Below are 16,477 nucleotides of genomic sequence, written 5' to 3' on the forward strand. Positions count from 1 at the left end.
GAGCTCACTCCGTTACGCGGCGCTGGGGATTCGAACCGCCGGCCTTTCTGATCAACAATCTCAGCGTCTTAGCCACTGAGCCACCACGCCCCTATAATTTTTTATTGATATAAACTGTTTAAATAGCCAGCCATCTTTCAATCACCTTTGGGCATCTTCCGAAGGAAAATTTGCATTAAAAAATATGGACAGAAAGCCATAAATAACCCTCCTTGATTTAATCCTGCATGCGTGGAAGAATTAGCTGTTTATTCAGAGTTGCTTCCAATGTTTGTTTCGTCACAGGTTTCTTGCAAGATATTTAGATGGCCTTCCCTCCATTCTCCCAAAATGCGTTTAGGCCAGTGTTTCTCAACCTTGGCAACTTGAAGATGTCTGGACTGCAACTCCCAGAATTCCCCAGCAGTGGTTAGGACAGTGTTTCTCAACCTTGTCAACTTGAAGATGTCCGGACTTCAACTCCCAGAATTCCCCAGCAGTGGTTAGGACAGTGTTTCTCAACCTTGTCAACTTGAAGATGTCTGGACTTCAACTCCCAGAATTCCCCAGCAGTGGTTAGGACAGTGTTTCTCAACCTTGTCAACTTGAAGATGTCCGGACTTCAACTCCCAGAATTCCCCAGCAGTGGTTAGGACAGTGTTTCTCAACCTTGTCAACTTGAAGATGTCTGGACTTCAACTCCCAGAATTCCCCAGCAGTGGTTAGGACAGTGTTTCTCAACCTTGTCAACTTGAAGATGTCCGGACTTCAACTCCCAGAATTCCCCAGCAGTGGTTAGGACAGTGTTTCTCAACCTTGTCAACTTGAAGATGTCTGGACTTCAACTCCCAGAATTCCCCAGCCAGCATTCGCTGGCTGGGGAATTCTGTGAGTTGAAGTCCAGACATCTTCAAGTTGCCAAGGTTGAGAAACACTGGTTTAGGCCCAGAAAAAGGTGTGCATAATTATAATTCTTCCCCTTCCCCCTGTAACCTTGGGTGACCCTGCTCCTGATACCCATTGACCCCGAATTCTCTCCCGTCCTCGAAGACCTGGTCATCCAAAACAGGCCCCGTGGTTTGAAAAACAGAAAAACAACTTCACACCCTCACTTCCCAGCGATGAATGTCTCGATGTACAAAGCCGTGCCAAATATTTTATTGTGGATTCAAAGGTGTGGTTTTAATTAAACGTTCAAGTCTGCTAGGGTGGAGATAAAGAGGGAAGCACGTCGACCTGAAGGGGGTGGCTGGCTTTTAACGATCGAAGTTTCTAATGGAATGGATCGGTTCGAGCTTCGTTCGAACTCGCCCAGCCTGCGACAGGCTTGCCCGGACAGGAGAGAGCCCCGGCGGTTCACGCCTCTTGTTTCTGGTTTATTTTGTTTTTCTAACTTTATTGAGCGCATCGTCAAATTTGTAGAAACGTGACGTCTCCAAAAGAAATGGCCACCGACTTGACGTAGTCCAAACTTGGTGGCTTTTAAGACTTGTGGACTTCAACTCCCAGAATTCCCCAGCCAGCCTTGGCTCCTGCCCAAATTGGTGGTTGTGGGGAGGGGGACACCTGGGAAGAGTAAATCTCTCCCGGAGGGAAGAAAATGTAATGGGAGAGGAAGAAAGGAGGGAAGAAAATGTAATGGGAGAGGAAGAAAGGAGGGAAGAAAATGTAATGGGAGAGGAAGAAAGGAGGGAAGAAAATGTAACGGGAGAGGAAGAAAGGAGGGAAGAAAATGTAATGGGAGAGGAAGAAAGGAGGGAAAGAATGTAATGGGAGAGGAAGAAAGGAAGGAAGAAAATGTAATGGGAGAGGAAGAAAGGAGGGAAGAAAATGTAATGGGAGAGGAAGAAAGGGAAGAAAATAATGGGAGAGCAAGAAAGGAGGGAATAAAATTAATGGGAGAGGAAGAAAGGAGGGAAGAAAATGGGAGAGGAAGAAAGGAAGGAAGAAATGTAATGGGAGAGGAAGAAAGGGAAGAAAATGTAACGGGAGAGGAAGAAAGGAGGGAATAAAATGTAATAGGAGAAGAAGAAAGGAGGGAATAAAATGTAATAGGAGAAGAAGAAAGGAAGGAAGAAAATGTAATGGGAGAGGAAGAAGTGAGGAGAAGCAGAAGAATAGAATTCCTTATTGGCCAAGTGTGTTTGAACACACAAGGAATTCGTCTTTTGTGAATAAGCTCTCAGTGTACAGAAAGTAAAATAAAATAGAATCCGAAGGTGCCACGTTCAGTGATAGTCAAAGGTTACTAATAAGCAGTCAAATTATACTAGGAAACAAAACAATGTAAATTTTAAATCTACAAGCAACATGGTTAGAGTCATAAGCGGGAGGAGAAAGGTACTAGGAAGGATGAGAAGAAGAATAGTAATGCAGTCTAAGTAGATAAGAAGGAAAGGAAGAAGAGGAAGGAAGGAAAAGAACAGTTGGAAGGGACCTTGGAGGTCACCTAGTCTAACCCTCTGCCCAAGCAGGAGACCCTTTCTGACAGGTGGCAGTCCAGTCTCTTGAAAGCTTCCAGGGATGGAGCTCTCACGCCTTCTGAAGGCAAACTAGGAAGGAAGGAAGGAAGGAAGGAAGGGAAGGGAAGAAAGAAAGAGGGAAGGAAGGAAGGAAAAAAGGAAAGGAAGGAAGGAAGGAAAAGAAAGAGGGAAGGAAGGGAAAAAGGAAAGGAAGGAAGGAAGAAAAAGAAGAAAGAAAGGGAAGGAAGTAAGGAAGGAAAAGAAGAAAGGGAAGGAAGGAAAAGAAGAAAGAAAGGGAAGGAAGTAAGGAAAAGGAAAGGAAAGGAAGGAAGGAAGGAAAAGAAGAAAGAAAGGGAAGGAAGGAAAAGAAGAAAGAGGGAAGGAAGTAAGGAAGGAAAAGAAAGAGGGAAGGAAGGAAAAGAAAGAGGGAAGGAAGGAAAAGAAGAAAGAAAGGGAAGGAAGGGAAAAATGAAAGGGAAGGAAAAGAAGAAAGAAAGAGGGAAGGAAGGAAGGGAAAAAGGAAAGGAAGGAAGGAGGGAAGAAGGAAAAGAAAGAAAGAGGGAAGGAGGGAAGGAAGAGAAAAAGGGAAGGAAAGAAGAAGGAAGAAAGAGGAAAGGAAGGAAGAAAGAGGGAAGGAAGGAAAAGAAGAAAGAGGGAAGGAAGAGAAAAAGGAAAGGAAAGGAAGGAAGAAAGGAAGGAAAAGAAAGGGCCGGAGAAGAGGAGATGGGAGGAGAGGAAGGCAGGAGGGGAGAAGGGGCGGCGGCAGCCTCCTTCCTTCTCCCTCCCTCCGCCCGCCCTTCCGCAGTCCCCGCCTGGCGGCCGCCCCTGCCCGCCCCTGCCGCCGGGAGGGAGCCGCCAGCAGCGCCGCCGCGCCTCGCCTCGCCTGGCCGGAGGAGGACGAGGAAGCAGGGCAGGCGGGCGAGGGAGACGGAGCGCAGCCGAGCAGGGTGAGGGGCTGGCAGGAGGCGGCGGCGGCGGGCGAGTCGGGGGTCTTGGCCGGGAGGAGGAGGAGGAGGAGGAGGGGGGGCGCCTTTGTCGGGTCCTCGGGCGGGGAGGGGGGCCGAGCGGGGCCTGTCTGAGGCGGGCGGCGCCCCCTCCCCAATTCCCGGGCCGCGCTGCAGCCCCCTCCCCACTTTGGGGGCTCCTCCCCTGCCCCCCTTTGTTTCTGAGGGGTGGGTGGGCTGGGTTTGGGGCTGGGGGAGACCTCTGGATCCCGTCCCCTTTGGAAAGGGGCTGGGTCTTTTGGGGGGTTCAGGAGGACCCCTTTTACACTACCTCCCTTGCAGAGGAGCTGCTGGGCCCAGAATATTGGGGGGGGGGGGAGGCAGCCAGGACAATGGGGGGAGATCAGGCCTGCAATGGAAAGACGGGGGGGGGGGGTTTGAGGAAACCCAGGATTGGCTAGCAATTGCTCAATTGTGGTTAATTTGGGGAGGGGGACAAAGGGTGACAGAAGAGAATTGGGTGAGAAAACTCTACGTCTGATACTCTCCCCAAATTTGCCATGGCTGCCCCCTCCCCACAAATGGTGTGTGTGTGAGAGAGAGAGAAAGCCAAGCTCTGGCTTTGTGGGGGGGCTGTTTCGTTTTGGGGTGTCAGAGGGTGTGAAGGAGATTTGTGGGGGGGGCCTTCTCTGGGGAGACTCCCCCACCTGGCCTTGTGTGAAAGAGCGGGGAGGGATGCTTTTGGATGTGAAGGTTTTGACTTTGTGGCTTTTGGGGGTGGGGGGCTTATGAGTCGCCCCGGGTTCTGCTCCCCCCACCCCAAAAATGGGCGCCCTGTGAATCTTTTCAATCAGGAAACAACATTAAAACGGGGAGCGCCTGGTGGTCCCTTTTGAGATCATCCGGTTGATCCCTAGATTTCTCCCGCTTTTGGGAGGTCCTTTCTCAACTTTGGCAAGTTGAAGAGAGGGGTGGACTTCAACTCCCAGAATCCCCTTGGCTGACTGGGAATTCTGGGAGTTGAAGTCCACCCCTTTGGGAAACTAGGCCCATTGGGACCCCGGGCTAAATTAGCGACACCCAGGAGTCAAATGGAGGGGGCCATTGCAGGTGGAGAAGCCAGAGGGGTGCAAATCAGGGGGGGGGGGGCTCAAGCCCAGTCTTCCTCTCAAGGGGTCCCAATGGGGTGTAGGGCCGAATAAAAACCGAAGATCCCCACATCATTTGTTTTCCCTCCTTAATTTGTGGGAAGATTGCGCTGATCTCCTGCCACATAGGATGACATCTGTCCTGCAAGGATAATAAAAGAAAATAAAAGGAAGGGAAGGGAAAAGAAGGAAAGGGAAAAATAAGGGAGAGAACGAAAGAGGGAGAGGAGGAGGAAGGAAGGAATAAGGGAAGAAAGGAAGAAAAAATAAGGAAGGAAGGAATAAGGGAAGAGAGGAAGAAAAAATGAAGGAAGGAATAAGGGAAGAAAGGAAGAAAAAATAAGGGAGAGGAGGAAGGAATGAATAAGAGGGAAGAAAGGAAGAAAAAATAAGGAAGGAAGGAATAAGGGAAGAAAGGGAGAAAAAATAAGGGAGAGGAGGAAGGAAGGAATAAGGGAAGAAAGGAAGAAAAAATAAGGGAGAGGAGGAAGGAAGGAATAAGGGAAGAAAGGAAGAAAAAATAAGGAAGGAAGGAAGGAATAAGGGAAGAAAGGAAGAAAAAATAAGGGAGAGGAGGAAGGAAGGAATAAGAGGGAAGAGGAAGAAAAATAAGGGAGAGGAGGAAGGAAGGAATAAGGGAAGAAAGGAAGAAAAAATAAGGGAGAGGAGGAAGGAAGGAATAAGGGAAGAAAGGAAGAAAAAATAAGGGAGAGGAGGAAGGAAGAATAAGAGGGAAGAAAGGAAGAAAAAATAAGGAAGGAAGAAATAAGAGGGAAGAAAGGAAGAAAAAATAAGGGAGAGGAAGGAAGGAATAAGGGAAGAAAGGAAGAAAAAATAAGGAAGAGGAGGAAGGAAGGAATAAGGGAAGAAAGGAAGAAAAAATAAGGAAGGAAGGAAGAAGGGAAGAAAGGAAGAAAAAATAAGGGAGAGGAAGGAAGGAATAAGAGGGAAGTAAGGAAGAAAAAATAAGGAAGGAAGGAATAAGGGAAGAAAGGAAGTAAAAATAAGGGAGAGGAGGGAGGGAGGAATAAGGGAAGAAAGGAAGAAAAAAATAAGGGAGAGGAGGGAGGGAGGAAGAAAAATAAAGGAAGGAAGGAAGGAAGGAAGGAGAAAAGGGCCCCTCACTGCTGGGCCTTCAGACCCCAGGGCAATTTTTCCGGCCTTGGCCTCGCCAGCTCCTTGGGGTCAGCTGGAGCGCCATCTGAAGGGGGGGGGTATGTGTGGAGGAGATGCCGCAATCAACTGGTGTCCAAGTTCTCGCATGACATCAGTTGGGGGGGGGGGAGAAGCCTCATTGGATGAAGACTGGCGGGTGAAACACTTCCTTCCTGCCACGAGGGTTTAAAAGGTTTATTTGGGACGTCCTTATCCAGAGCGGCCAGAATTTGGAGGAGGGGGGGCCCCCCAGGTAGAGGATACCGAATTGCATGCCTTCATTTTGCCGGTGGCTTAAATGCCAAAATGCATTTTGTGTGTGTTTGTGTGTTGTGTTTCGGGGACTTTCTCTTATGACTTCACTTTATTCTGTCACTCTGGGAGAGCGACAGACGGCGGTGTAAACTGCTATTTTGCAATGCCGGATGTAATTGTTCTCTTTGCACTCAGTGAAAGCTGGGTTGTTGTGTTGTGTTGTTTTTGTGCAGCTCCTTCGTACTTCGTACGTTAGTAAAAATTAAGATAGCGTAGCTTTCTCTTTCCTTTTCAGCCGAGTAGATTTTGTGTCTTCTAAAGCAGAAGGTGCATTTCGTTGCGGGAGGTAAATATGACCGAAAGCTATATAGGATAGCTTCGTAAATAATATCTAGGCTCTTGAGATAAAAAAATCCCAAAATAGTGAAGTTTTAAGGAACAGAAGCGGAGAAATTGATTTTGCAGTAAATAAAAACAGGCAGAGCAGTTCCTGTCTTGTATTATATCCTCTTTTAACCTCATAGATCCAGGGAGAGAGAGATTTATAACATTAAGCGTGCACGTATGCTTGTGTGAGATGCTATTAAAGGAACACGTATGTTTCCCGTTGCACTTTGAAATGGAGGTACCCATTATCAGTGTTGTGCCAGTGTTAGAAAAAAATGTTTGGGGTTTATCTGGCCTTTGTAATTTGGGAGGGGGTGCGCACGATATCTTTAACTCTGCAAAAGAGAGAAGGCATGTGAAATTTAATTTTCCTAAGGGAAGTTAAGTAAAATTAAGTGTTTGGAAAGCTGCAATTAAGCTTGCAGCTGAACTGTTTTACGGTTTTGCATTTAAACTCAACCATTTTGGATGACAAAAATATTCTCATTCCCCCCACCCACCCCAGTCTATTAAGGAAACGTCTTACACTTGCGGTATTCCTATCTTAGAGGGCTGAGTATCTTCATAAAACCAAAGAGTTTTTCTAAATAAGCGGAGTTGTTTTGCACCAAAAAGTAGAATCATAACTTTAAGAAATGCTAGATTGGATTCTGCAGGGGTTGAGCCAGTTTCTGAGCTCCTGATGCGGAGACAACTCCACGCCCGTCTTCATTAGCGTCGATGAAATCAAAATACAGGTTTTGTAACTCGACAACGCTGTTGCCGTGATGAAAACTCAGCGGGTGGTGGTGACACCGAAGGTGTTTCTGCCCTGTGATTCATGGTTTTATTGCGTTGCCTCTTTTGCAGCAAAACATGATCAGCGGCAGGCAAGAGTTGTCGTGATTCCCTAATGCAGGTGGTCCTCGACTTACGACCGTGAGGAGGGCGGGGGGGGGGAGCAGAATTCCCATTGCTACCGAAGGCAGTTGTTAAGTGAGTTTCATTTTATTTTGGTGCTTAAGCGAAAACAGAATCATAAATCCATGCAGGTTGCAAATGCCTGGATTTTTGACTGCCAGGATGCTGCGGTGGTTGTAAGTCTGAGGACTGGTCACAAGTCGCTTTTTTCAGTGTTTGTTGTAACATCAAACAGTTGTTAAACAAATAGTTGTAGGTCAGATATGTCTAAAGAGAAGGAGACTTGCAATGTTGAATTGTTTTATTGACATCTCTTGCTTCGGGATCCCAGCCATGGTGTTCTTATCATACAGGTTAGCTCCTCGACTTACGACCGCAATCGAGCCCGACGTTTCTGTGGCTGAGCCAGGCATTTGTTAAGGGAGCTTGGTCCCCATTTCACGACATTCCTTGCCACAGGCGTTAAGTGAACCACTGCAGTGGTGAAATTACATAGTAAGGTGGTTTGTAAAGAGAATCCAGCTTCTTGGCTGGTCGGGGGGGGGTCGCGAAAAAGGGATTCGACGTGACCCCGGGGACGCTGCAATCGTCGTAAATGCGAGTCAGTTGACCAGCGTTCACGTTACCGTGGGGATGTTGCAAAGGTGGTAAGGGTCAGCTGGTTTTTTCAATGCCGTTTAAGACTGACCAGTCTTTGGATGAACTGTGGTATGTGAAGAACTCCCTGTAAAGGTGGCAGGTGAAGTTTATTAGATGCTCCTTGTCTCTGGAATGTCTCCTTGGGAAGATGTAGGAGTCCCACATTCTTTGCAAAAAATCCCAGCAAGCATCAGATACTGGGAGGGACGCTAAATCATTTTGCATTTGGGAGGGATTTTTAAAGACGATTCTTCACTCCTTAGAAGTCAGCCTATCCAGAAAGGCGCTTTAAAAAAAAAACCACATCTCCCTCTTAGCAATAGCAGTTAGACTTATATACCGCTTCATAGGGCTTTCAGCCCTCTCTAAGCGGTTTTACAGAGTCAGCATATCACCCCCACAGTCTGGGTCCTCATTTCACCCACCTCGGAAGGATGGAAGGCTGAGTCAACCTTGAGCCGGTGAGATTTGAACCGCTGAACTGCAGATAGCAGTCAGCTGAAGTGGCCTGCAGTACTGCACCCTAACCACTGCGCCACCTCGGCTCTTTCCTTCCATACAAGCTTCAGAAGTATTCATTTACATGCTTTTTTTGTGTGTGTGTGTTTTTTGAAAGACTTCAAACAGAGTTTTTGCAGGGGGGGGGGGGGGAAGGCTTAGACGCTGACTAAGATATGGTTTTCCCAGTTGCAATGGATGGCTGTGAAGGTTGGACCATAAGGAAGGCTGAGCACCAAAGAATGGAGGCCTTTGAACTCTGGTGCTGGAGAAGACTCCTGCATTGAGTCCCTTGGACTGCAAGGCCATCCAACCGGTCAGTCCTAGAGGAGATCCACCCTGGCTGCTCTTTAGAAGGCCAGATCCTGAAGAGGAAACTCAAAGACTTTGGCCACCTAATGAGAAGGAAGGAAGTCAAAGAATGGAGGCCTTTGAACTCTGGTGCTGGAGAAGAAGACGCCTGCATTGAGTCCCTTGGACTGCAAGGCCATCCAACCGGTCAGTCCTAGAGGAGATCAACCCTGACTGCTCTTTAGAAGGCCAGATCCTGAAGAGGAAACTCAAAGACTTTGGCCACCTGATGAGAAGGAAGAAGGACTCCCTGGAGAAGAGCCTCATGCTGGGAACTATGGAGGGCAGAAGAAGAAGACGGGGACGGCAGAGAAGGAGCTGGCTGGGTGGAGTCACCGAAGCAGCCGGCGTGAGCTTGAATGGACTCCAGGGGATGGGAGAGGAGAGGAAGGCCTGGAGGAACGTGGTCCATGAGATCGCGATGAGTCGGACAAAACTTCTCAACTAACAACAACAACAACATAGAAAAGATAGATAGATAGATAGATAGATAGATAGATAGATAGATAGATAGATAGATAGATAGATAGATAGATAGATAATAGATAGATAGATGATAGAAAGATAGTTACATATATGATAGATAGATAGATAGATAGATAGATAGATAGATAGATAGATAGATAGATAGATAGATAGATAGATAGATGATAGATAGATAGAAAAGATGGACTGCAAGGCCATCCAACCAGTCAGTCCTAGAGGAGATCAACCCTGACTGCTCTTTAGAAGGCCAGATCCTGAAGAGGAAACTCAAAGACTTTGGCCACCTGATGAGAAGGAAGGACTCCCTGGAGAAGAGCCTCATGCTGGGAACGATGGAGGGCAAGAGAAGAAGAAGGGGACGGCAGAGAAGGAGGTGGATGGATGGAGTCACCGAAGCAGCCGGCGTGAGCTTCAATGGACTCCAGAGGATGGGAGAGGACAGGAAGGGCTGGAGGAACGTGGTCCATGGGGTCGCGATGAGTTGGACACAACTTCTCAACTAACAACAACAACAACATAGAAAAGATGATAGATAGATAGATAGATAGATAGATAGATAGATAGATAGATAGATAGATAGATAGATAATAGATAGATAGATGATAGAAAGATAGTTACATATATGATAGATAGATAGATAGATAGATAGATAGATAGATAGATAGATAGATAGATAGATAGATAGATAGATAGATAGATAGATAGAAAGAAAAGATGGACTGCAAGGCCATCCAACCGGTCAGTCCTAGAGGAGATCCACCCTGGCTGCTCTTTAGAAGGCCAGATCCTGAAGAGGAAACTCCAAGACTTTGGCCACCTGATGAGAAGGAGGAAGGACTCCCTGGAGAAGAGCCTCATGCTGGGAACGATGGAAGGCAGAAGAAGAAGAAGGGGATGGCAGAGAAGGAGGGGGCTGGATGGAGTCACTGAAGCAGCCGGCGTGAGCTTCAATGGACTCCAGAGGATGGGAGAGGACAGGAAGGCCTGGAGGAACGTGGTCCATGGGGTCGCGATGGCTCGAACCCAACTTCGCAACCAACAACAATAAGATATGTCAGGAGAACCAATTTAGGCTGTATCCGCTATTGTGTCTCCTGTCCTACTTCGGAATGGCAGAAAGAAAATCTCAATTCCAACCCTCTGGCTGGTTGTCAAAAGCTCTCGTTCCTTTCTCCACCCCTGCTTGAAATGCAGGTGGGAAATCTATAAAATCCCACAGAGGCTTTGGAGATGGATTCTTCTCAGCTCCTTGCTCAAAAGTTTATCGCCTCTCTCTCCGTCCGTTGCAGTTCTGGAAATTGGCAAAGGAAAGGCACCTTTGGCGTTCCTGGCCTCGGGAATTGCGATCGGTTTAACCGGTTGTTGTTGTTGTTTTTACGGGCTGGGCCATGGAGAGGAGCTTTGTGGTATTCCGATGCAGTTGGCCACGATCTGGGTTTGCTGCAACCTTAATTTTGGAGGAGCTGCGAAGTTCCATTCTTGGCCGGCCTCTGAAATAGCAAACATTTTTGGAGCCTGGCTTAATTCTCCTCCGTCCGTTTCAGAGCAGAACTGAAGGAATCCTAGAAGGCATGTCTGGCTCATGACATATTTTTCCCCCTTCCTTTTCTTTAGTCTAGTGAAAAAAAAAGGACTAGGACAGTGATGGGGAACCGGGTGCCAAAGAGGTCGCACGGAAATGTTACGTGTGCGCAAGAGCTGGGAGAGGATGTAGAACTTGGCCCAGCAACTTCCAAACTTCCCTGCCGGCTTCCCCAGTGACTTTCTGGGGAAGCCAGCAGGGAAAAGCCAAACTTCCAGGTTCTAGCACCCGTGATCAGCTGCCCAGCGCGGCCGGGTTTCAGCACCGCCATGCGCACGTAGGACGGCTGATCACCACGTGCGCATGCGCGCCAGAAACCTGGAAGACAAACAGGCCAGGCCACGTGTGGTAGGCCACATGACTTTATGTGCCACATTGGGCACGCGTGCCACAGGTGTGCCATCATGGGAGTAGGACACATGATAGCAGGCTTCCAATATTTGAAGGGCTGCCCCCAAAGAGGAGGGGGTCCAGCTGTTTCCCATAGCACCCGAAGGCAGGAACAGGAAGCAGCGGGTGGAAGATTGCAAATCACTTGCAGTTGTTAAATGGAACGACGGTTAACTTACGACAGTTTGTTTAGTGACGGTTCAAAGTTACAACAGCCCTGGGGGAAATGACATTGCCATTTTTCACACAACTGTGGAAGCCTTCCCACAATCACGGGATGATCAAAATTCAGACAATTGACTCACCTTTATGACGGTTGCAGTGTCCCCGGGTGTGTGTGTCCAAGACTTGTGCTTTCTCCTTCCTTGTTTTGCATGTCAGGGAGGAGGAGTTCTTCGAAACCACAAGCGAGGAGGAATCGGATACAGAGAATGGTAGAGGTGAAGTTCAGGTGGTGGATGTTGAAGATCTGGGCTCAAATGAAGAATTTCGCCCTTGATCCGAAGACCTTTCTGCTTGCACATGTGTTCCTTGACTTACAACCATTCAGTCACCGTTCAAGGTTACAGCCGTGATGGTCGTGACTGGTCCTCGGAGCTCCACGGGAGCGTGATCTGGGTGCTTGGCAACCAGCGTGCGATGGAAACCAGTGACAAATGCCCTATGATCACGTGATTGCCATTTGCAACTTTTCCTGCTGGCTTCCCCAGAAAGTCACTGGGGAAGCCTGCAGGGAAGTTTGGAAGTTGGCTGGGCGAAGTTTTACAACCTCTCCCAGCTCTGGCACCATTCAGGCCATTTCCCCAAGCCTCGTCCAGCCTCTCTCGCACCATACGCCTTGGCGACATTCTGACAAGCGAAGTCAACTGTGTTACTAACTGAACAACGGCGGGGATCCCATTTAACAACGGCGGCAAAAAAAGGTCGTGAAACGGGGCAAATTCAACTTAACAGATCTCCCACTTAGCAGCCTGAACTTTGGAGTCCGTGGTATGTTGTAAGACGAGGATGCTTTGCGGTGAAAGAGAAGCACTGAGCTAAAGCACTTGAGGATATGAGAAAACCATGCCCCCCCTCGCTGATAAAACATTCAACGGATCTAGACAATTGGAGGCCAAAGTGTTAGCACCTCACACCCCTTAGTTCTCTAGAAACCGATCTGTGATTGTGTTAATTAAAAGTGGGAATTCCCCCCCCCCCCATTTGTCAGTTACTCTTTTGAAATAGCGTCTGCATTCACGCGCAAAATTAGCACATTGTTTTATTATTACCCGAGAAGCCGTTCTCGAGCCCTGATTTATTGGTTATCTGGTATCTCTGGACAACTTTGAAACCTGTTTATCGAAATATTCCCGCTGATTGTCTCCGATGGCCCTTCCAAACTCCGCTTGTCTATTTTTAACAAAGAGTTGTGTAAAAACAAGCTGTATTTTTCTATTAATAGCAAGCTGGGTGAGATATAGCTTCAGAGAGAGAAGTCAAGTCAGTCCAGATGCATGGGGTGAGTTTTTATGTTGCTGTTATTTTTACGCTCGGAGGTGCATATAGAAATTTGCTCCCCCCCCCCCTCGAAAGAAAACTAGCTAAAGACTTAAGCTTTGCCAAAAAAAATGAGGATTCTTGTCATTAACCTGTTGCTGTAGCAACAGTTAGAATCCATTTCGGGCCTGATTTGCTAAAGCCAAAAAAAAAAAATTTAAAATGGTGATTTAAAGCCGGGGTCTCCAAGCTTGGGCCCTTTAAGACTCGTGGACTTCAACTCCCAGAATTCCCCAGCCAGTTGAGGAATTCTGGGAGTTGAAGTCCACGAGTCTTAAAGAGCCCCAAGTTTGGAGACCTCTGATTTAGAATAGAATAGAATTAGAATGGATTTAAATAGATTTAGAATAGAATAGAATTAGAATAGATTTAAATAGATTTAGAATAGAATAGAATTAGAATAGATTTAAATAGATTTAGAATAGAATCGAATTAGAATAAATTTAAATAGATTTAGAATAGAATCGAATTAGAATAAATTTAAATAGATTTAGAATAGAATCGAATTAGAATAGATTTAAATAGATTTAGAATAGAATAGAATTAGAATAGATTTAAATAGATTTAGAGTAGAATCGAATTAGAATAGATTTAAATAGATTTAGAATAGAATCGAATTAGAATAGATTTAAATAGATTTAGAATAGAATAGAATTAGAATAGATTTAAATAGATTTAGAATAGAATAGAATTAGAACAGATTTAGAATAGATTTAGAATAGAATAACAGAGTTGGAAGGGACCTTGGAGGTCTTCTAGTCCAACCCCTCTGTTTAGGCACTACAAAAGGTTATCCATCATCTTCTTAAAAACTTCCAGTGTTGGAGCATTTACAACTTCTGGAGGCAAGTTAATCAGTGGAACAACTTGCCTCCAGAAGTTGTGAATGCTCCAATACTTAAATAAATGCTCCAATATTCTATTTAAAGAATAGAAATGGGGCCTCGTGAAAGGACAGCTCCTTAATCCATCTGGATTGATCAACCAATTGTTTAGCAGTCAAGCAAAATGGACCCACCTCTTCCAATCCAGTTCTTTGTGGTATTCCCATCTTCAGTGGTATCTTGTCTTCCTTTGAGATGTAGACTTTCCGTGTGTGAAGGTCTCTGAATCTCTGAGGGGGTGGGCTTCCACAGAAAATCCCTAGTTATGAATGGTGGTCTCCGCGTGTTGGGTGCTACTGGTGAATAACCAAAGTCAGTCACTTTATTACCTATCACCTAAAGGACAAGAATCTGCTTGCCTTCCCTTGGGAACAACAGAGAAGGCTTCATGATCTAGCACGAGATCCATGTCGTTTGCGGCTACACAGCGATGCTAAGCTAGGCCCTTGCTTGACGCCTCCTTCCAGCCTAGCCGGCAGTTTCCCAACACAACATTCTGAGTGTTTCCAGTTAAGCTTAGGGTTAATCCCTCCTACCTTTCCTTTCTCTACACCTGAATCCCCGAGGCCACCCCTTTCTTCTTCGCCCCAAGGCGCGTCTCCAAACTCAACTCTTGGGGCGAAGTTGACGCTGCCTACTACAGCTAAGCTTAGGATACTTGTGGTTTCATTGAAATATTTCCCTTCTTATTCTTGCTTCTCTTCCCTCCTCTTTATTTGCCATTCCCGGCGATAATAGAGGGATTGTTTCCTGCTTTTGATGGTATGGACGGCATCAGGAACCTTCTATTCTCCCGAGGGATGTGGCTAACAAAGCTAGTAGTGTTGGGTCGCAGTGCCCGTCTTTCTGTGGTGGCATTCCGAGGAACGTGGTGGGCATTCCTGAATGCTTGGTGGATGATGTCAGAGCCAGTGACGTCATAATACAAAAGGGAGGAAGGGGGAGAGAATCAGGCTGGACTGTGCATTGTGGTGTTATTAATTAAAGAGCGCCAGCTAAGGGAATTCTAGGTTGCGCCCATCAAAACCCTCCTGAACCGTTCAAGAATCCAGAATATCTTGGATGTTAACCCTGCCCTACCTATCAATGCTGGGAGAACTTCTTCACGGTTGAGGCCGGTAATGTTCACAGCTATCAGATCTTCACTTAGGCTTTAAGAGGAGGTTCTTGGACATCTGCAAGTCCTCAACTTACAGCAGTTCATTTCGGTCAGATCCGATTTGAACTGAGCCTGCTGTTTTGCCAACTCTTTCTCCCGGTGGCTGCTTAGCTCCAACAACTGCTTCCTGTTGGGGTCCTAAGGTGCCCAGATGGGCAGGCGATGAGTGGCTGGGAGGGGAGGGGCAAGGAGAGGCCGGAGAGGTGCCCCTTGACGTGAGTGACATCGAGTTGGCCACGCCCACAATCATTTAAGACAGCCGGTGGCTTTGAATGGTGGGACATAAATCAATAGCAATAGCAATAGCAGTTAGACTTATATACCGCTTCATAGGGCTTTCAGCTCTAAGAGGTTTACAGAGTTAGCATATCGCCCCCAACAATCCATAGATAGATAGATAGATAGATAGATAGATAGATAGATAGATAGATAGATAGATAGATAGATAGATAGATAGATAGATTGCAATAGCAATAGCAGTTAGACTTATATACCGCTTCATAGGGCTTCCAGCCCTCTCTAAGCGGTTTACAGAGTCAGCATATCGCCCCCAACAACAATCCGGGTCCTCATTTCACCCACCTCGGAAGGATGGAAGGCTGAGTCAACCCTGAGCCGGTGAGATTTGAACAGCCGAACTGCAGAACTGCAGTCAGCTGAAGTAGCAGTGCTGCATTTAACCACTGCGCCACCTCGGCTCTCAAATTAATCAAATCAAATTAAATAAGGAAGGCCACAGAGCTAAAGGATCAACGTACAACAGGGAGATTGGGTTGAGTTGATAGTGATCCGTGGACCTTAGCAAATAACCGTCCTTAGTCTGATTGGAGAGACAGAATGAGTACCCAGCCTTCTCCAGCCCGGAGCTCTGTAGATGTTGACCTTGAATGTTGGGACTTGCAAGCCAACGAGGACATGATGGGGAATAGATGTCAACCACAGCAAGGGTGTAGCGAGTGTCTACATCACACAAGAAGAGGAGAAGGCACCTGTAGTTTCTCCGTCCTCATGGGGAAGGTCCTACCTTTATGAACCTTCAAGTAGTGGGCTTCTTCCGGCATTGTCTTAACACAGAAGTCTCCAAACCTGGCAACTTTTAAGTCTTGTGGACTTCAACTCCCAGAATTGAGGGATGCTGGGAGTTGAAGTCCACAAGTCTTAAGGTTCTCAAGTTTTAAGTCTTGTGGAATTGAGGGATGCTGGGAGTTGAAGTCCACAAAGTTCTCAACTTTTAAGTCTTGTGGAATTGAGGGATGCTGGGAGCTGAAGTCCACAAGTCTTAAAGTTCTCAACTTTTAAGTCTTGTGGAATTGAGGGATGCTGGGAGTTGAAGTCCACAAAGTTCTCAACTTTTAAGTCTTGTGAACTTCAACTCCCAGAATTGAGGGATGCTGGGAGTTGAAGTCCACAAGTCTTAAAGTTCTCAACTTTTAAGTCTTGTGGAATTGAGGGATGCTGGGAGTTGAAGTCCACAAGTCTTAAAGTTCTCAACTTTTAAGTCTTGTGGAATTGAGGGATGCTGGGAGTTGAAGTCCACAAGTCTTAAAGTTCTCAACTTTTAAGTTTTGTGTAATTGAGGTATTCTGGGAGCTGAAGTCCACAAGTCTTAACGTTCTCAACTTTTAAGTTTTGTGTAATTGAGGGATTCTGGGAGCTGAAGTCCACAAGTCTTAAAGTTCTCAACTTTTAAGTCTTGTGGAATTGAGGGATTCTGGGAGT

At 46.6% G+C, this 16,477-nt stretch overlaps 1 protein-coding gene across 9 annotated transcripts in view; it reads left to right on the forward strand.

Moving 5' to 3' along the window:
• Nucleotides 1-3,283: 3,283 nt before the first annotated feature.
• The window catches only part of CLIP1 (CAP-Gly domain containing linker protein 1), a 79,248-nt gene continuing 66,054 nt past the window's right edge, over nucleotides 3,284-16,477 (forward strand). For all 9 annotated transcript variants that reach the window (XM_087705487.1, XM_087705490.1, XM_087705486.1 and 6 more), the window contains exon 1: nucleotides 3,284-3,388. The gene's annotated coding sequence lies outside the window, so the exon portion shown is untranslated. The remainder of the gene's footprint in view (nucleotides 3,389-16,477) is intronic.

Source organism: Thamnophis sirtalis, unplaced genomic scaffold (genome assembly GCF_051295495.1).
Source record: "Thamnophis sirtalis isolate CommonGarterSnake01/CBP01778 unplaced genomic scaffold, rThaSir2_p1.2 scaffold_2, whole genome shotgun sequence".
NCBI lineage: Eukaryota > Metazoa > Chordata > Lepidosauria > Squamata > Natricidae > Thamnophis > Thamnophis sirtalis.